The sequence below is a fragment of the Pithys albifrons genome, chromosome 12 (genome assembly GCF_047495875.1).
Source record: "Pithys albifrons albifrons isolate INPA30051 chromosome 12, PitAlb_v1, whole genome shotgun sequence".
Lineage (NCBI taxonomy): Eukaryota > Metazoa > Chordata > Aves > Passeriformes > Thamnophilidae > Pithys > Pithys albifrons.
The window spans coordinates 10,174,497-10,195,476 of NC_092469.1; the positions used below are offsets into that span (position 1 = coordinate 10,174,497).

The 20,980-nt window shown below is 35.1% G+C and overlaps 1 long non-coding RNA gene across 1 annotated transcript; it reads right to left on the reverse strand.

Annotated features, from left to right (window-relative positions):
* Positions 1 to 839: 839 nt before the first annotated feature.
* LOC139677653 (uncharacterized) lies at positions 840 to 19,636 on the reverse strand. The gene is made up of 4 exons (XR_011698895.1): positions 19,529 to 19,636; positions 5,677 to 5,809; positions 3,053 to 3,105; positions 840 to 910 (listed from the first exon to the last, which is right to left on the reverse strand). It is a non-coding gene; the product is annotated as an uncharacterized lncRNA (long non-coding RNA).
* Positions 19,637 to 20,980: the final 1,344 nt, after the last annotated feature.

The following is a 20,980-nucleotide window of genomic DNA, read 5'->3' on the forward strand; positions in this document are numbered from 1 at the left end:
ACTTCTCACTTTTGTGTTAAAGACGTTAGACCTTTTCTGTTAATTACTCACTCTGCAGAGATCAATGTATTACCAGTTACAGGTCAAGTTTCTGGCATCTGAAATATGTTGCCTTTTTAAGAGGAAATATAATTAAATGGAGTATCTGAATAATGCCTACTTAAACAGATACCACTGAGGTGCATTCATGTAAATTTGATATGTGTTCAAGGAACTTAGCAAGGGTCTATCATATTCATCTCATCTTCCACCAAAGTGGCTTACCATGGAACTGAACTATTTACTGAGCTGTGAGGCTCAGGCAATTTTGATGTATCCCTTACAAGCCTAACTCAAAGAAGATCCAATTTGTTATAGCACTTAGCTAAAGTTTTCAGAAAGTCATGAATGTAGCTTCAGGAATTGCTGGTTCATCCACTGGTAGCTGGACGGGGGTGATGGCCATTGCACACACTAATTTTATTCTCAGTGTTACAGTGAGAATAATGTGTATTGGAGAAGGTATTGTCTTTTCACTTCCAGTTTTGTTGCATTTTATTTGTGTGTTTAAACTGTCCATTGCTAGGACTAGAAGAAGCAGTTGAAAGTCTGAAAGGAAAAGTCTGAAAAGAAAAAAAAATGAAGGGTTTAAGAGGGAGATATAAGAGACTCACTATTTCTAAAAGTGGTGATTAAAATTCTCTCTCAAAAACTCACCCATTCATTTCCAATAGAATTCAATGTGAAGATTAGTTTCCAATACTAATTATTCCAGCTTGCAATCCTCTTCCTTTTTCATGATATCAAATAAATGTGACAACAAAATTTACTGGTATTTTGCAAGACTCAAAAGGTTCTGCTTAGTTGGAAAATTTATCTTCCATGTACAGCTGTAACTCATGATATGTAAAATTTTCTCATCAATTAGTGTCTGAAAACCAAAGATGTATGAGAACAGAATAAATTGATTCAGAAAGATGCCTATTTATTTTGAAGAGCCTTAAAATTCTTATATTTTAGTAAACAAATCCTAAGCATAAAAATAGATGGATTGAATAACAAAACAATGGAAAAAAGTTCTTTGAATATCAACAGGAGATACTACAGAGCTGTCATTGCCTGACATCAACTAGGTGATAAATGGCCCAAAAACACAGGAAGATGAAATTCCAATAAAGTTTCAAAACATTTTCATTGCAAAGACATTAAGATTTCATCTATCGGTATTTCTGATTTGAGCCATAAATGTAAATCCAGGGTAAGAAAAAGTATAGATTGTTTTTCTTTTGTCTGTAGTAATTTCATTTCACAGTAGAAAGCCCTCTACTGCTAAATTCTCTTTCCCTCTGAGCACCAATATTAGTGTTAGGTCATAGGCTCATCTCTGTTAAATGCAATTCTTGGTAAAGTATATTTCTCTAGTTCATTAAACTTTATATTGACTTTAGCAAACAATGCAGTAATCGTGGTTTCTAACATGCAGTGAACAACTGAGCAAAATGTCAGGAAAACCACAGTGTACGGAATTTGTTTGGTCTTAAATGTCTCTCCCTGAGTAGCAAATGTCTAACTGACTCTAATGCTATGCTGTAGTTAACTAGGTTATAAAGAGTCAGCCTAATTACTTCAGTGTTATGACAACTCTAGACCTCCTTGACATAGCTAATGATTAGCATTGAATATCATACAGAAATAAGACAAGTTTCTGGTCTCTTGATTTTTATTTGTCTTGGCATTTCAGAACTTTGATGTGCTAAAATAAGGTTGTTAAATTAAGATCCTGAAGATGCTATATTATCAAGTACATCTGTAATTTATAACTGGGAAGGTATTTGATACTGAATCTGTTTCTAAAAACTGTGGGCTTTTCAATCAAACCCAGAAACTAATTCTGCGACTAACACTGATAAAGTTATGTAGGATATGCCAGATGTATTGACTAACATGGAACAAGACATTTTATCTTCAAGGCATTGTACAAAGACATGGAGTCCATTTTTGTCTTGTCTTAACAGAAAATGCCCTTAACAAAAATGTCAGAAGTGATGGAAGGAAGACCATTCTCATGAAATAGACTATATATATATATCCATGCTTACATAAATTACATAAATATATGCATCTGATTGGGATTTGCATTGTTTTCTTCAGAATTCAACAGTATCAAAATACTTCACTTTTTATGCTTTAAGATCTGCTTATTTTCATCCTGTGAAAGTACCTCAATTTCAAAATTTGAAATATAAACCCTATCTCAGGGGCAAAATTATTCCAAAACTAACAAACATCTACTTTTTATTTCTTGCATATTGAATTCCATAACCATTCAGTATTCCAGGACCACTGATTCTTTCCAAAAAGAAGGCTGACATGCTGGTTAAGTGGCTAGGCTGGTATTCAATTTCCTGCTCCCCCACAGGCCTCTTTTGTGATTTTGCCAATTCACATAGGCACCTTGTACTTTAATTTCCCCTCCCTATAACAGAGACAGTAGTACCTTCTTATATCACAGTTATGTCTTGGGAAACGTTAGGACTGTGAGATATGAAAACAGAGGTCCTATAAAATGTTTCATAGAGTGTGACAGAGGCATTTTGAAAGAGTACCTTGCATAAGAAGACACTATTTGGAGAACAAAAGGAACAATTGTATTTATCCAATGTTTTCCTCTTTTATGTGATGAACTATCCCCTCAAAGACTGAAACAAATAAATGCTGAGTAGGGCAGCATAAGGCAGGAATTTTAGAGAACACAATGACAGCAGGAATAATAATATGGGGTAAATGAATTCATCTCTTTTCATTCTTCAGAAAAATCTGGCATTTCTTGACACATTTGCTACAAGCGCATTGCTTCTCCCTTATTACTTTTACTACTGGATTTTTTTCCTTTTAACATTAACAAAAGGATTGGGGGTAGAAACATTGCTATTGGAAGAGACTGTTAAAGAAAATCCTACCTAGTTTGTACTTGGAAAGTGATTTGACGAGTGAAGATTGCAATGCTACCTCTAAGTGACAGGGTCAGCTCTGAGGACTAAATTCACCCTTCCAGGCAGCAGAATTTACTTACCTATTCTTTGAGCTCTGCTTGAACTCTTCCCAGTGTACAGAGTGAAGTGGGAACTGTGGAAGAACAAATTGTCCATCATTTAAGCATATTGATCCAAATCAGTCTTGTACAATTAGTAGCTCAGTCAAGAGCAACACAGTTTCGAAAGATGTCTATTCCATCTTCTAGAACACAGATATAAAGGACATGCTCTGTGCACAGACACACTGACTTTCACAGTAATCTTGTCTTTAATGTCACCTACAACCACACAATAATTTGCAATTGTGGCAGTCATTCAAGAAGTTATTTCACAAGTCATATCTCAAATCATGTTTCCCAAGTAGGATTTTCCCCTAATTATTTTTAAAGTAGCAAATAAACACAGTTTTATTTACTTGCGTGAACTTTGTCACTGGTAGAAACCCATCATATCAAGTTTATTTTTTGTAGCATGATTGCTCAGATGCAGGAGCTAAATTACATATTTATAATGAGCTGAAAAAAATCCAGAGAACTCCTAAACATTTTAGAAAACACTACTGCCTTGTTTCTGTGGTGCTTAAATAGCTACCTATTAAAAGGGAGAAATTTGATTTTGAAATAAGTTACTACTACTTGGTAACAGACTACAAAAAGGGAAACTGTTTTCATTCGATTGCTAGAGTAAAATCTAACAAAATTGAACTATCTCATAAAAAGCTGTTTACTATTTTATAACATAAAAATTTTCCAAAGTGATGTCACATTTATTCACTTGCATATATTTCACTATTGTCCAGATTGTTCTTCATTTAAAAGTTTTCTCTAAAACAAAATGTTATCTGATATCTTATTTTTTTCAGATATCATTTAGTATCATTGAGTAAAAAAGATAAATATTTACACTGCAACCACACTTTGGTAAAATAAGTGTTTGGCTGCCCAAGAAGGAACCATTTGTAATAAGTTGTAGGGTATAGCAAGAAAGACTGAGGGAGACACCATGTGCTACGGACAATAGTAGAAAATATGGCGCCAGACTGATACTAGGTGATATAATTTTTAAGCAGATATTTTCTTTTCTGAGTATGATGGCTGGCAAACTGTGTGAAGGGATGGTAGTGCCTGCAAGTTGAGGTGTCTGAGAATTAGAGTGGGAGGAGCTGGGAGAACAGGAGAAGTTGAAAGAAGTTCATCATGACTAGTGTTTGATTTGGGTTTTCATCAACGTTCAGGAAAAACTATTGGATCTAGGTCCTATATTCTCACTCACTGCAGAAATAATACAGCCATTGTGCTAGGTTGTCCTAGGACAAGGGAATGAACACTGGACAGAGAGATATACAGATGTACGGAAAACAGAAATTAATTACTTGAATTCCTAATGCTTGCCTAATAACCAGGTTACATCAACCTCGTGTTCACCTCAGGTGTGTAACTGTACAGTACATTTCCTAGAGGCACACAGTTTCTCTTCTGAGTAAGAAACATTTTTAGAGTTCATGTATTTCTCTGCTGGAGTTTAAATCCATTGTGTAGCTTTTTTAAAATAAAAGAACTGTTTCCCAGAGCTGCTCCCAGATGGCATGACAAAGCATTTCTACCATGGGCTTGTGTGCTCCCAAAGATTATCCAGAGAGATGGCATGCAATATACCAGGCTGAAAGTAATGAGGCTGGTTCTAATTTTCTGTCTGGAGGTGGAAAGTTATTTAAATAGCAGACATGAGTTGTGGTGGGGTTGTTTGGTTTCTGGTATCCTTCCTATGGGGTGCTCTTCAGTATTATCTGGTGTCATCAAAGTGCTTGACAGGCCTTTACAAGCAAATATAATTACATTATTCGTGCTGTGGTAGTTTAGAATAGGAGGGTGTGGCTTACAGTGCTTGGATGTAGTATAGGAAGAGATAGCACTGCCAGTTCAGTTGCTGCTTGACATGCAAAGTGACTGCTTGGGAATACATCTCAAGGGAGAAGGGAGGGAAGCAGGCAAGGGGAAGTGTTCTCTTTGGAGATGTGAGACATGAATAGGAAAAATGTACTATTCTGCTGTCATCCTACACTGTTTCTTCAATACTTGATCCTGCTGTTTTCTGTGTTGATACTCTACTAAGCATAAAAGAAATGCTATTCAATTCAAACTTCATCAGGTAACATGGGAATCTACATTATCTACCTGTGTCATGAAATTGTTGGACTCAATGTGGATATGTAAAAAGCTGCTGGCATTATAGATAACATCAGCTGGCTCTAGATAAAGCAGCCTGACCCAAGGGGAGGGGGCTGGGAGGGTGGGAAGGGGAGTGGAATAACTGCTTTGAGTATCTTCACTGAAGAGAAATCTTTGCCAAATCACATCATTTTGTTTATCTCAGAATAAAGATTTCTGTGGTAGAATTAGTCCTGCATGATAGTTTGAGGGTTATTTATAATATGCAGAAATGTTTTAAAACTCTTTGTTTTCTACTCTGCTATACAAATTCAGCTCCTAAAATCACAAACACTGCACATAAAGCACGCAACATGATGTACGTGTCCTGAGCCACAGCGAGAACCTCTTAATTTAAACTTATTTGCCCTATTCAAGTGATTCAGCATGTAATTAAAGTCTATCACATTATAAAAATTAGCTACAGATCATCATTTGTTACCAGTGTGACTCACAAGGGCGAAGACTGCTTAATATTCTGGTTGGCAGCGAAATGTTCGAGGGCAGAATCCAGATCAATACACACAATTTTTTTCAATCTTCCCTGTGGTAGGAGTGTTGTACATTTTGGCATCTGTGTCTTGCCAACTGTAATGAAAGAAATTGTCATTCAAAATAAGACCAATTAAAAACTGATGTCCCTAAAAAAAATAGCACTGTTGCCTTTTTTTTTTTCTTTTGGATCCACCATGTTCAGCAGACCACCATGGCATGAATTGCCATTAATATGTCATTTCCCTTTCCTGTTATCACAATATAAAGGACCTTAGCTCTGACCTTTCTATCAAAACATCCTTTGTTTAGAATGAAAGCTATTCACTGTTAGACCCTTATCTATAGAGCTTAGCCAGCGGATCAAATCCAAAGAGCAGAATTCGTTTACTTTGTATTAAATGAGCTCAGTTAAGAAGTTTCAATTTTGGCAGAAAGGTGCATTAATCACAAGGAAAAGAACAGATCTCACTTTTCACAGCTTCTGGTTTACTTTCAATACAGTTGCACAGTAAGGCTTTTGTTCCTTAAAAGTAGCACTGTATTTAAATACAGTAAATATAACAAAATTACCTTCTTAAAATTACACTAGAGTTCCTACAGTACAGGATGTCCATAATGACCTCAGTGTTGCATGACTAACTTTACAGCTTCAAAAAGGTTCTAAATTAGTTTGGACAGATGGGTTTTATCCAGGGGAAATCAATGAGTTTTTGTGAGTCTGCCTTAATTTTTATGCAGCCAGTACTTTGAGATGAAATTAAAATATGTATAAAAAACATATTAAAGTTTCCCTTGGGTTCATAGTTGTTTGTACATTTACAAGGTGTTAAAGAGATGATTTAAAAACTAACTATATGAGGGATCAATGCAAGTATACTATGATTTATGGTCTTTCATGACATTTTTGACACTTCTGGCCTAATGTCTTATGTGTTTTGAACCACTAATTATCTTTTAATTCATAAGGGTTTGGTGAGATTTTATAAGTGTAATATAATATATAGAGCTGTATCACATGGAAAGTTTTAGAAAAAACCCACACTTTACAAGTGTAAATAAAGATGTGCTGCACGAGTTAAAAATCCACAGGATTGCAGTTCCTCCAGAGGGGGAGGGTTCCACATCTGCCAGCAAAACCGGCAGATTTTTAACTTGCTGGTCACTACTGAGGGTCAAAATCTGTGCAGGAAAGCAAAAGGCAGGTTTTCACAGATTTAGTGCTTTCCCTGTGTAAGATCATACCCAACCCACAGATTTAGCTCTCTGATCAGCTATGATCTCATTATCTCCAGGACTATAAAACAGTAGCAAAAACTGCAGCAGTCTTTGTTTTTCAATGATGAATAACACAAAAATATTTTCATTATTCATAAAAAGTGCTAATTTCAAAAGTCACAGTCATATTCCTAAAAATAAAACAAAACAAAAAATAGAAAAGTTCAAAAACGTTTTGATACACTAATTTTTTATGCATTCTAAAAATGGACAGAAACTGGACTATTCTTCTGAAAATTCTTAAGAATTGGATATTTCATACTCTTCTTTTGAACTGCTGCAACTTAATCCTGCAATTGACTCAGAGAAAGTAGAAAGGTTCCCATAGCAGGACTTTCAAATGGTCCTTAAATTATCCAAGGCTAAAAATCTCATCAGTGTTGCAATCTGGTTTAGATACCTTCTAATATAATCACCAGTGGGTACAACATAGTCTAAGGACTTAATTAATCCTCTTTTAAAATACTTCTCTTTTCATTTTCTCATAATTACTTACCTCAACATAGCTAAGAAACATGATAATTTAAAGTTCAAAGAAAAAATAAACTTCAAACCCCCATTCCCTAATTCAGTGTATTCATTTGCAGTGAACACCTAGAACCTTATCAGTGATTCCTGCAATGTGTTTTTAGAGATGCAAAGATGGTTCAGTGTGTTTTCTTACTTTGCTGGGGAAGGGAGTGTAAAATACATTGCCCAGTTCTATGTTCTGTACATGTATATCAAATGTGGCCTTCAATATGAGGATTTTAACTAAATGAAAGTCACAGTAGTCCTTCTCTTTTGCTAATCTACAAATATATAAACACATTTTACTATTAGCTTATAAATACCTAATATTACATAGATAAGAGTTTGAATGTTTTGAAATTTGTGGATTTCAATCTGTGAGCCATGTTTTTAGTGTCATGGAACAACTGGGAAAAAATTCAGGAGAAAGGAAGACAAGGAGTACAGAGCATTTAGATAATTACAGATGTCCAGAGAGAGTAACTGCAGTTATCAAGAATCTAAACAAAATACTCTTCCTCTTCTACATTTTTCCTGGTTTTGTGGTAATTACTGATAATGAAGATTGGTGTGATCACTACACTGTATCTTATTGAGGCACACTCTTTTCCACAGTATGTCATATAATAGATGTTGTCCCAAAATACCAATGATGTTTTGTCTTCAGCAAAGTAAAATCTATCTTACAGCTGCCTCGCTGTTCTAGATTCTCTGTAGCATATATGCTTACAGGAGAGAATAAAAAAGAGGGAAAAAAAATCCTCTGATAACCTTTTCAAAAAATTGTTGGTTTTCAACAGATTGTAAATTTTGTACTTTGCTCTTTAAAGATCATTATTTGCCATTGACCAAATCTTAACATTCAGAACTTCCTCTTAAGCTGTTCTGGAAAGGCTAAGCTATACATGACACTTAGTACAGCATAAGCATGAAAAGCAAGACTTTAGATATTGCAACTGACAGACCCTGAATATATCCAGGAGACTGGATAGAGTTTCTGAAACAGACACGGAGTTTGTAACAAGCCAAAACATCTCCCGCCAGCCCCAAGAATGAGAAAGAGAAACTCATGACTCTGACAGACACTTCTAAAGGTTGTGAACTTAAATTAACCCACAACAAGCTTAAATAGTGGACATACAGTCAAAAAAGCCATTTTTTTCTGTAAAAAAAGCAGGTTTTTCTTTAATAACCAGGTTCTCAGTTGTGACAGTAGAAGACTTCTCTCTAAATGTCTAGGTTTCAGAAGATACCTCTTGAAATATGTATTTCTGTTTTTTATTAAAGGTCAGTAATTCAAGGTAAACTGAAAGCACAGAACACAAAAAATGTCCTGCAGCAGAAAAAAGGAAAGATATAAAATACTAGTCAGATGTGCACACACAGGTACAAGAAATAAAGCAATGCTTTAAAATATAAGAGCTCATGACCTTTTCTCTTCTTGTGGGTTTCTACATCTAACTCATTGTTAAGGTCTTCCCTTCATCCATTTTGAGGTCTGTGATCATGATTTCATTCTGCTAGCTCCTGCTCAGGGACACTGAGGAGAAGAAAACCCCAACCAACATAAAATCCAGACCCTTTTATCAAATATGAAGAAGACAACAGTGGTAGAACAAGCAACAGAAAGCTTCAGAGAACTGAGGTGCTGCTGATAAATATGTCCTATAATTCTCCTTCCCACCTACAGAGTGCATACAGGGGTACCTTTTCCACTCTCAAAAAACTACACAGTGTCAACTTCTATCAGAATGGATACCAGGTGAGGAAATCAAAAGGAAAAGTTACTATCACATGTATATACAAAGTCTAATATTCTATATGCAGTTACAGTGGAAAAACTTTCTCTGCTTTTATTAAGTAGCAGAACTATATAGTGAGCCTTGAAAAATCTGTGTATTAACGTATTGGGTATTTTTGACAACATATATAGAAGACAGTTTAATATCTTTAAATGAATAGCATACTTGCATGTGTAATCTCTCAGCCTTCTAGTGAAATGAATTATGCTACTGTGCATCAAAAAACTATGCAGAGGATGGACTGGAATTTCTCTATTCCATAAGGATAATGTAAGCAACATAACATTCTGGAAAACATTGCAATTAGATTCTAAATTACTTTACAGTCCTTAAGCACATGAATCAAGCTGAGAAATAATCTCCCCAAAACTCATTAATCAAATCAAGTATATAACATTCCTTAACTAATGCTGCCCATTCCATGAAAAGTGTATACAGAAGGCTTTCTTTTTTATTTCTCTCATAACTGTTTACATGCACATTGACGAAATACACCCAGCACTGCTTGCAGTAATTCCAGTAAAAAAGTACCATGAAAACAAACCTCTAATAAAAAGACTCATTATTAGCAGGGGCTGTGAAGGGAATCATAGAAGCAAAGGTGTACAAAACTTTCTGGGTACAACTTTGTAAGGAGTTACAAAAAAAAAAAAAAAAAGAAAAAATCTGAGTGCAATCCATATAGTGCACTTCACTCAACCTAAGTTTCTCTGAGTTTCAGATTTTAAAAGAAAATAAAAACTGAAAGTCAAACTCAGCTTGAGAGCAGTAGGAATTATCTTGTTTTACATCAAAACTTAACAAAACTGTGAATTTTTCTTGCTTTCAGCATGAAACTATAAATCACCTCAGGTTTTCTCAAACATTTAATTAACCTTAAGGTCAGTTCCTCAGGGTTAAATGCTGTTGTCACTGGAGAAAATGGGATTTTTGCCATTGACTTCAGTGCAATCAAGCTTGGCCCATAGTGAATTATTTAAGTGAAGTCAGTTAGTATGAGCTTGGGAATATTGTAAGATAAAACTGAATAATTACTTAGGAGGATTAAAGTAAAAAACCAGGAAATATTATTTAGAATTAATTCTTCATCTATCACTTTTCATTAGATTTGCTAGTTACTGAAAAATTTTCCAAATTCCTTACCATCTCAAAAATATTCCATTAGAAAGATTCACAAACTAGGCCAATTGTCCAAATGTCTTTGACTGATACCAGACAAAGTGGTTGGATTGCAACAATTATTCAAATTTTTGTTTGCATTCAAGATAGAAATTCTAAAGAAATGGTTTTGAAGTGGAGAGAAAATATAATTTGGGATTGGGTATTTCAATCACTAGTGCGAGCTTTTGCTGTAGATATGGACTTGGAAATGCAGGTAGGCACTGGAAAGGTGTTAGAAATTATTTTAGATCCTACTCTAAGTCCTAGTATGAGTCTATGCTTTGAAAGTATCAATTTTAGTCCCTAATAAGAGCCACAAAATAAATGCTGTAAATGAACCAGGTAGGTACCAACAGACAGATGTGGAAGTGATTAACACAATCCAGAGCTTTAATGGAATTCTTTATAGTGATCACTATGGGAATCTCAATTGAGCCTGGAGGCCCTGATTCAACAAAGTATTTAGGCTCCTAACTTCCCATTGATTTCCCATTTAAATTAATGGCAAGTTTGGGACTAAAGACTTCATTAAACTTGGGACTGAGTGATTAGGTTTTGGTGATATTTTCAGCACACTGCGGTTTTGATCATTTACAAAATTCTTGGAAAGGGTTACTCTGTATTGGGGATTCCAAGTTATCTGTTGGTAAATGCAAACCCACTTGTCCCAGTTGTTCAGGCTCTACATGTGTGGGGATGCTCTAGAACTTCAAAGAATAACAGCCACCCGCTCCTCCCTGCAGTTACACACATGCCTTCCTCCATCTGTATTTTCCAGATGTGTCTTAGAGGCAACTATATTGTAAATCAACACATTAACAGAAGGGTTCAAGTTTTACAGCTTGACAAAAAATTATGAAAGAAGTGCAAATGCAGTCCCTGTATGTTGAAATTGAAGCCTGAACCAAAGTTATCAGAGCTCTACATGAAAGGGACATTGGAAGGGCACTCCAAGGCTGGGACAACATTCTGCCTGTGTCTCTGAGAGGAGCAGGAAGGTATCACTGGCCTGAAATCTATGCATACATATTTCATTTGGGAATATTTGATTATATTTTCCATATACATAGTTAAATTATTAATGATTTTATTAATTCAATCCTAAGTTTTCATATTCATCTCTACTTCTTCATTCATGTGCATGTTTTTGTCCAAATACAAACATACTGGATTTGTAATGTACACTGTATTTACCTACTTATTATATATTATACTCCAAAGGAAAAAATAATAATAAAAAAATTGCATATGTACACTAAACAAGAAAGAACTTCTTCCAGCCAAAATTGCAGTTTCAGTTTCTGGGCTATTTTACATAAACACCTATGAGGCTGTGTGAGAAGTGGTAAAGTCTCATGTTACCAAGGTTCAAGGCACTTACAAATTCTGTGAGAGCTTAATTTCATTGTTGTTTTTAAACTGATAGCTGAGAGAACTTTGATATATTTAACATCATGTGGAAGTGAATTTTGCATTCTGCTTCTAGTTAGGAAGTTACATCGGGATTTGCAGAATAATAATAATAATTAAATAAATAAATGAAATGGAAAAACCAACAGCCTCTGTGATACATAATCTTTCCTAATTAGATTCCTGATCTGGAGGAGTATTAGAAGCCACTGGGAAAATTAATTACTAGATTTTTCTGTGGAAACAGAAGGCAGAGGAACTGTTAAATATTGACATTTAGCTTGGCATATTTTGGTAAGAGAGTTGCACCTCATCAGGAGGAGTCAGATAACTTATTATAATACTAAAACTATGATGATATCTTTCATGCTCTATCTCCAAAAAGTTGAGGTTCTGGAATAAAGCATGAGATGTTAAAAAGTATCAGACATAATTACAATAGTTTTAAGATATGCTTTGCTAAATTAAAGCTCTGTGCTTAGTTAGAGCTTTGTTAAATTAACTTCTGTAAGTATGACATGTATTCACTTCTCACTTTGTCCTGAAAAACCATTGTTTTGTTTTTTTTTCCAATGAGCAAAGAAGAGTAAGTTCAGGCATCCATTTATTTATTTTTTCTACCAGATTTTTATGTAGATTCAATAGTTTTCTTCTTCCATCAAAGATTACTGATTGCTGTGTGATTGAGAAGCATGGTACACTTTAAAATGATCTGCTGTTCTAAATTATGTGGGCAAACAAATATGCATAGAATTATAGAAGCCATCTTCTGACATTTGGCTCTTAAAGACTTTTTTTTTTTTTAGTGAAGATTGTAGGGAAAAGCCAACCAAAAGTAGTTTAAAATTATTACCCCATGCTCCATTTAATTTTAAAAGCATTTGGGGATGGGTGCTTGATTTTTTTTTAATGTAATGGGCAGAATCTGTTTCATTGTAAATATGCTAGCAGAGCTCACTCTTGAGACAAACATATCCGATTTTCCCAATCCTGCATTCTTCATAGGTTATAATTCAATGTGATAGCTATGATTTTTGACATTATGGAATCTGGTTCTGATCATAAAGGGTATACACATCAACTAATATAGATTAGAGGCTATGATGGTCCATAACTGTTAAATGGGGTCATGGTTTCTAACTAGCTAATAGACTCTTATGTACTAAATTATTTCATGGAATTCAGTACCAACTATTCATCATAAGATTGACATGAAGAAAAGGCAATTAATTTTCAAGTTCTTCCCTCTTCTTGCTTCTGGTTTAGATGCATTGTTACTAAGACAAATTACTTAGCTAGTCTTCAGTGCTAACAGTGCTCCTAATTTTAATTAGCAGTGGACTCTGCATGGCAAGTTACTATTCTAAATGGGAATGAAAAGAAAATACTAGGATTTTAGTTTCCTTAACTGGTTAGAAATAACAAGTGCTCATATTGTATCACAAAAACTTGTTCTACTCAACGATGACTCTCCACATAATCAGTCTCTTCTTTTGAGGCAGTCATGTGAGAGTGATTTGACATCCTAATACACACAGAGAATTAGGGGTCTGAGTAGCAACGAATATCTTCAGTGCCAGTGGATGTTTTATATGAAGCTTGGAGAACAGTTTTGTTCTGACACTTTCATAATTAGCAGACTTATTTTCAAGAAATTAAGCCATTATAAAATGCTATATTATTATCAACTGTCCAATTTTATAACTCTATTTGAAAAAGAGTATAATATCTTCAAATGTGTTGGGAGGCAAAGTCATTGACCACTAAAGGTTCCTGTTCCCTCTTCCTTACATTGAGTAGTCAGAGTAGTCATGTATGTACAGTGATTTAGAACAGGGACCCCATAGAAAAAGCATGACATATAGGCAGGTAAAGACAAATACACACAGAGACTTGAATTGAAAAGTCTAAATGCTTTTCTACATGGAAATCCAATTCTGGCAGACCTGTTATAAAGTCAGATAATCTTTTGTATCACATCAACAGCCTGATTTCTCATGCTAAACCTGAGATTTGGTAGGTAAATGTTGAAGCGTGGTAACACTTTCAGGGAAGGATGAACATTGTATATGCACTTATTTGTTTTTAATGAGAATAAAATAAGATGGTTCGAAGGTGAACTGCAGATGATGCATATGGGCAATAACATTAAACAAGGTCCATCCCACATGTGGGTAATAATTAGTAAGGAAATTGCCAAACACTGTCATTTAATGAAGGAGATGTTAACATTTTCAAATGGATGCCAGAGTAAACACATGGCCCTCTGTCAACACTCAGTTGAGAGGTTTAAAGGATTCTCCTTTAAAACTCATTCATGAGTCTGTCTTTCCTAGTCAAGGCAGCAGAACATTTGCATTTCCATTACTTTGGTAATTCTTTACTTCTTAAGAAATCAGAACAATTTTTTTAAATCAACATAGTGACAAAGATTAGTAGACCAGTAAATAATAAAATGGAAGACATCCTAATAAGTATTGAGTAAGTAATGATTGTTGGAAAAGTTTATAAATGCTTTAAGAGCAGTTTATAAATGCTTTACTCTACTGGCTACTTGACTTTCATAAACAACACATAACACTTCAGAACAACTATTGTTACCATCAAGAAGGCCCATACAGAAAATTAATGTCATAATGAAAGGGAAATTAAAAAAAAATCAAAGCAACAAAAAAACCCTCAAAAACCAAACAGAAAATAAATGAAAAAAAGAAAAATAAGAGAAGTGATAAAACATGCTGAGGAGACAGGGCAAGCAGAGAGAAGAGACCAGCTGTTATATACAGTGATAAACACACTCATTGCCTGTGTTACTCTGCCATTCCATCACCAGGTTTGGAAAGTATGCATGAAACACTTAGAATTCATTTTGAAAATTTATAAGGTTCATCAGGATCTCTTGATCAAATCACAGATTTGTGTACATTGTTATCTGGCACAGAAAATCAATTAAAACATGAAAGAGTTAACTGGCTGTAGAACACTTGGGAGGTCTATAATGTCCCTGATAAGACTGTACAACACCTATTAATAGTGATGGAAATTAGAAGCGTGCCTTGACAAGGAAAACAGATTTCTCTATGCTTATATGTTTGAAAACTATGGAAATACCAGAAAGTAATGCTGACAGCTAAAAGTTCAGCATTATGACATTAGATCTCCTCTGACTGACCTCAATACCAGGATAAATATTGCCTGTCAGAAAAATATTTACAGATTTTTGTTGGAGAAATGTTTTCCTGTTTAGAAAGAACACTCTAAAAATGCATGTTGCCATGATCTGGTAAGAAGGTGGGGGAAGCAGGGACTGCTGGTTATAATTAGCTGCTGCAGTTGCTTGCTGCTCTGAAGCAGTAACTGAGATCAGCATCCACTGGAAGAAAAGAGCATTTTGGAAGAAACAGTAGAAAAAGTTTACCTTTTAGCTACCATTTTTGTAAATAAAGAATCATGCTAGATGGAAGATTCTAGGGCTTCTGTTATGGCCAAATTGTTCTGGGTTTTGCTACAGCTAAATTGTCTTATTGTCAGTCACTGCTGGGTTTAGGAATGACCCAGAAAGAAAATGTGTCTTCAAAGAGTTGCATACCCATCACCCAAACAAAAGATGGAATACAGTGAGGGCAAACATGGGATCCATGAGATTTGAGTTGAACTAGTAAAACTATTTCAGCTTTGTAATTCATCAACACTTTATGATGAAAGTATGGAAACTTATTTTGGTTTTGATTTTAGTTATGGAAAGATAAAGCTTACTCACTCCCAGTCCCACACATCTCTTGTTAAAATATTGATATAAATGTTGTGCCTCTCTTTCTCTCATTCACATTCAGTACAAAGGTCAACATGCAGAAGACTTGTGGAGTTATTTCAGCTGCTCTGCACTACCTGACATGCTCCACTGAGCATAGTCACAATTTGGCCAGTGCAGTAGAATTTGCAAGAACGGGGAGGACTCTGCCCCCTCCCACGGATTTCTAAAGTTATTCTTTCTTAAGCTGTAAAACTCAAATGCCCAAGATAAATAAACTTCTCTTGAGTTCATCATCCTGGTACTTAGGGAAGTTTAAAACTGTTCCAAGATGCAGAGACATTTCATCCTTGGTTCCAGCCCTCACCTTACTAACATACACATCAACAAAAACTGGGGCTTTAATTTGCAAACAGAACAGTGCTCTATCTACATTTGTATGTGTGCTTTGGTGGCTGAGGGGAGAAAACTGATGGCGAATTTGCTGGGTTTTTAAGCCTCTTTTGGACTTTGATTGGATTGATTCACTTGAAGTTCACAAGTTTGCCAAAAAACGATTTAGATGTCCTGTATATAATTCCCTACTATTTTTTAATATAAATTTAGTATTTAAAATCCATCTCTTGTATCCTAAACCAGATTTTGTCTTAAACAGCTGTGCTTAAATTGTAAAATCTCACCCTTGTGTCTGGTTTCACATCTGGCAACACCCAGCTAACAGTTACAGCTTACTTAGAGTAATTAAATAAGGTTTTAAAAAAGCCAAAATTATATATAAATAATAAATTATTAAACCAGTATTTTGTTTTCCAACCGAATTTGCAGAAACTTTATAAGTAGCTGGGCTGTCCAGTTATTTCTAAAGGTGTTGATCAAAATAAGAACATGCTGAGGAAAGTAAAGGCAAGCTTGTAAATGGGTGGGGACTGGGCAACGTTAAGCTGCCATAATTACTAGTCAGCAGTATGTCTCCACTTTGATGTCAACTATATGCTTTCTTTTGTCTCAGAGAGGAAGAAACTTCAAAAGCTTTAATTTCAAGACAATAAAGGGCCTTGCTAATATATGTACAGACTTTTAACTACATGGAAATTTTTAGTGTCAAAGATATAAATGTAAGTGGGTCAGGAGTAAAGCCTCGGTTTGTGTGTTATTTATGTAACACATTCACAAAAGATATAAATATATTATTTATATGAGTAGCATATAAGGTATAGCTTATGAAAAAAATAGTGATGGATTTTTTCCTCACATAAATTTAACTCTTTGTGTCTATAAGTTTTATATGTCTGATACTTTAAATATGACATAACTTTAAAGGAATCATACGTATGAACAGTTCTACTGACTTATAAAATACATAAAGGTACTTATATAAAGGAGACGGCCATAACACCCTGTCATTCCTAGCCAGAAACCATACCAACATAAATACCTTTGAAGAAGTATAAATATCAAAATACTTTGACAAACCAATTATTTTTAATTAAAGAATAAAGATCTGAAAATGAAAATCCACTAAGAATATATGACTGATATTAATGCAATTCTTTCCAGTAACTGTATAAAACTTTGGGTTTATCCTCAAATAACAAACATAGTTATGATGCTCATCTTGGTGCTTTTCTTTAAGAGCTTGAAATTTAAGAGGCAGAGTTAGGAAAGAGTAAGAGCAAGACCATTTGTTCACACAGCTAAATAAAGAGCCTATTTTGGTTCAAGTAAACATCCACTGCACACACTGGGATAACTGCAGAGAAAAAGGTGTCCTTTATTCATTAGGAATGGAAGAACTACTTCATTTTCAGAAAGCTATTATAAAACCTAGAGGAACTTCCTGGGTAACATCCAGCAGAAGGGGACCTAGCAGAGGGGGGAACTCTTCTAGGAGACAGGAAACACAAGGTCAGTCCCACCCTCTGCCTGACAGCATTCGAATGCAAATTTCTCTCTTCCCAGAAGAGAAACCTAAAAAACAGATTGCAGGCAATTCCAAAGTGAGAATAAAGTAATTAAATATACATTGAAACTCTCTCGAGTGGCTGTTTTTTTCAGTCAGGCCAAAACTGATTACACACAAGTGATCTGGATTCCAATCTCTCTCCCAATTAGATTTCAGTTTACTTTATCTGCTGTTCATACTGTGAAGTTTTTTTGTCTACATTCATTCATGCAACAAAAAGCAATGTCAGCTGATGTATTTCATGTAACACTGCAGAGTGCCCGTGATTCTCATCTGTACAGAGTTAAAAAAGTAGTGAAATAGGGCCTAGCCAAGCATTCTATTAGTAAGATGACTATTTTTCTTTAAGGAATAGTTCACGAAGTACTGATAAATCCTAATCCTGAACATTTCATAAAATACTTGTGTAGCACCTACCACATCAAATTGAAACATACTTTTCAGAACCACTTCTTTTTACACATCATATTTTCTCAACTGTTGTGGTTAGTTATCCTCTATTCCACGAAAATATGGCTGGTTTAAATTCCTGCTGAAGACATCTCCTGAAGAAACATTTTCTGAGATAGGAAGGTTATTATCTCTTGTGAAGCAGAATTACTTTCAAATACTCATGTCACTCCAAGGCAAATAGCAGAAACAGTAAAATTGTTTCTCAGTAGAAAACTGTCTTCGAGAGGGTCTAAATTTCTCACACACTTTTACCAAGTACTTTCGTGCTCCCAGAATTATTTTAGGCTCTCTAATTTCATTTATGAAGGGGATTCAGGATCAGCTGTTCATGCAGTAATAGAATTGAGTACACATTACAGAGAGAATTTTAAATCAACGTACCATTCAAACAAAGGTTATAACTGGCTCAGATACACCCAGATCTACATATCTGAAGAAGCTCCACAACAGCTACACAGTAAAGATGCTTAATTTTTGTTGAAATGAAAATAAGCTAAAATCAAAGCTTCACGCTCACCAGTTTTGCCTTATATGTTGTTGTGGAAAGTCAGAACTGCCTTCTCAGTGAGTTATTTGTGAAAGTTAAGAGCTTAGTTCTGAAAAAGCACTCGAAGTCCTCCAAGACAAAACACTTATTGATCCCAACTACAGAACTGCAGAACAAACAGGAGTTTTGCCTGAAGGCCTAAGCAGGGACTGCAAGGCTGGAACATAAGTATCAGAAATATTTACCAGGATTTCTGCTTTCAAACTTAATGACAAATTTTAAATAGATGACAACAGGAAAGCTTTCCCATTGCAGGAACTAAACAGATTGCCACTTTTCAGAAGTCCTTTAATTGTGGCTTACTTCTGAGCCAGCTGTTGTGTTCATGCTATAAATTGGAAGAAAACAACTGTGGGGTGGACATTTAATTCTGTCTCTCTCGATAGCAAACATTAACCACTGGCCTGCTATCGGACCACCTGCAATGTGTTAGTCATTACAGAGGTCACTGTTACTGAACATTTTAAACTGTGAATAGCTTCAGTTTAAATTAGGTGTAAAAAAAGTCATTTCCTTTCAGTGATAAACTAAAACACCTGCAGCACAGCTCAGGTTTACCATGAGAGATATAAACTCTCACTCTGAAGTTGGACTGTTCAAGGACATACAAAACCACTGTTTTACAAGATAAGATCTTTTAACCTAAATTATTACTATGTTGCCAGATTAGGTGATTACATGCACAACTATTTCCCTAGATTGCAAGCTGCCCTTGAAACAAATGACATCTTTTTTATGGATGTATTGCATGACTTTTCTCCTCAAGTCACTCATAATCTAACTTTCCTTTTTCCTCCAAAAACAAACAACCCCCGACCCCCAAAAAACACAAAAGCCCACCCAAAATAAAAACAAACAATATAAAAAAGACACCCCCCCCATTTGTTCTGTTGCTTGTTTGTGTTGTTCCTTATATATTATAAAATTAGAAGCATTGTACCTTAAATCCAAATGTGGGTTTATATTTCACCTTTCACTGCTGGAGGTGCTTACTCGTAAATTTTCAAAATGTCTCAAAAGGTCTTCTCTCTTTTATTTTACATAACATTTTCCTGGAAAACAAGCACAGGGAGAGATCTGGAGTGTTTATTAAAAACCCAGCCTCATGAAAGTTCTGTTTTTAAGGATTTTTATATAAATTCAGCAGAGGAATCTAAAACTAGCTGGAGTGCTGGACTGTGATGGCCAGGTGTTTACACCAGAATTCACACACACTCAAGGTGTGCACGTCTATGTCCATCTTTTCCCCAGATAGAACAGGTGCTTGGAGGTGACTGTCTTTTGAAGAGAATTTCTGAACCAACATATCTTCACACAGAATTTCTCCCCTCTCTCTACTTTTGTCCACATACTGTCTTCTCCTTATGCAAATAAGATGGAGAACAACATGTCTTGGATCATGGGCAAAATACAGAATAATGAAAATCAGTTTAGTCTTCAGAATTCTTTAAAGCAATTCTCACTTTTCCTCATTATGAAATATTCTGCTTTAGCAGAACTTATACTGGCGAAAGAACGAAGCAAGGAGTTAACCATTCATAAAACTGTGCACTGGTGTGAGAACAGAAACAAGTGCAATTAATGTGGGAATGACCTAACCTTTTACAAGTGTCACATCAAACAGAACATTCCGTGGTCATTGACAGCTTTCCTGTGCTGAGGCAAACGTTCCATGTAGATAATAAAATACTGAAATACATTAATAATATCCCCACTACTTTCTCCAGGCACTGACTATCAAATGAATGACCACACAATTGGTAGATAATGGTCCAGGAAACATTGCACAAGGCAGCTGCTTTGAAAGTCATGTTTGCAGAACACAGAATGAACACTTCACTTATTTGAATATTTCCAGGCCACTGCTGATTCTCTAGATAGATACTTACAATTCCATAATATATTTTTGTCTAGGAAATGTAAAACCTCAGTAGCTCTACTATTTTTGTAATTGTAGTGAGTTTTCCAAGGTGAAGAATAGTATTCTTTGATCTGTAAGATTTGAGTAGGCAAAACCATCAAACATAATTGAAAGTTACTTTTGAAAATGATAAATAGTACCAAGAAAAGGAAATAAAATATTTATATATATGAGAACTCCATGAATACAAGTTCACAAAGTAAAATATTATAATTTGAAATGAGTTCAAACTAAATTGATCATGTGCAAATATCCATGTACTGGTTAAAAGGGAAAAAAACCCTCAAAACCTCCCCAAAAAAACTTTTATTCAAATGCTACTTCTTTCTGGAGAAAATTAACAAAACAAAACAAATGAGAACCAAATAAGAACATGGTGCACAGCAGGCTCAAAGAAACAGGCTCTCTAGCTCTGACTCACAATTAGTTTTTGGCTTGCCTCTCAAGAACATGAAAGGCTTATTAGAGAAC